A 1,025-nucleotide genomic window follows, 5' to 3' on the forward strand; every position below is an offset into this window, starting at 1 on the left:
TTTCCTCTGTATGTTACCAAGCAGATTCCTCAGTACCTTTCTCATTTATTTGGTTGGGAGCATCTCTGTAAGTCAATATATTTGGCAAGCCTCCTGGTCACTAGGAAGTGAGCTGAAGTCTGGATTCCTGACAGCAAACCCAATATTGACCAAAGCTTCCTTGGCCAGGGAGCCCCACACCTGAGGACAGCAAGCTGCCTTAACATTACTCACAGTGGCAACCACGATGGCTTGCATTACACAAGCTCAAGGCTTGTGACTGGAATACACACGGATTGGGTTTCATCAGTCCCCACTGTGGTTCAGGGTGGGTTCATAGAACAGCTGGCGAGGAGCCCACCCTTTCACTTCAATTAGTTCTCCCTCTCGATGGTCTGGATTTACTGACAAAGCACTCGCTTTATCTGCTAGTGGCATTTGAGTTCTGTCTAGGCAGAGTGTGGCTGGTACAACGGGGCCAGTTGGGTCACTTAGCCATTTCCCTGTAGGCCACTGACTGGAGAAAGACATTTGATTTCCCAATTAGTCCACACCAAATTTATTTTATTTCCATTATTTCCTTCTTGTGAATTCTCATTTGTAAAATATCTTAGGGAAAACACATTTTACATTACTGAGTCTTTGATTTTGTGGGGAAACTAATAAATAATCAACAAAAATATGATTAAAGACTGGCTGCACTACCATCCTGAGAAGGGACTCTCCCTAGCAAAGCCTCATTCTGATCCACATCTTTTTATTCCTAGAAACAGAATTCTTACTTAGCCTTTCAAAAGCCCAATGGAGGCTTCAGCTAAGTTTTGACATAAGATTTTCATATTCAAAATATCTGTTGAAATAAGGGGAGAAAGGATATGGATCTTGGAACCGCATTAGTCTGAAATAAAGCTTAGTGAGCTAGAAAGGGAAATTACTTCTCTGTAATTGGAATTCTGTCCTAAAAAATCACTTTGAAATCCCTTTCAGCTACTTCTCCATTATGTGTCCCAGAGAAGCTCATACAAACCCATTTGAGGATGATCCAT

This window comes from Phodopus roborovskii, unplaced genomic scaffold (genome assembly GCF_943737965.1).
Source record: "Phodopus roborovskii unplaced genomic scaffold, PHOROB, whole genome shotgun sequence".
NCBI lineage: Eukaryota > Metazoa > Chordata > Mammalia > Rodentia > Cricetidae > Phodopus > Phodopus roborovskii.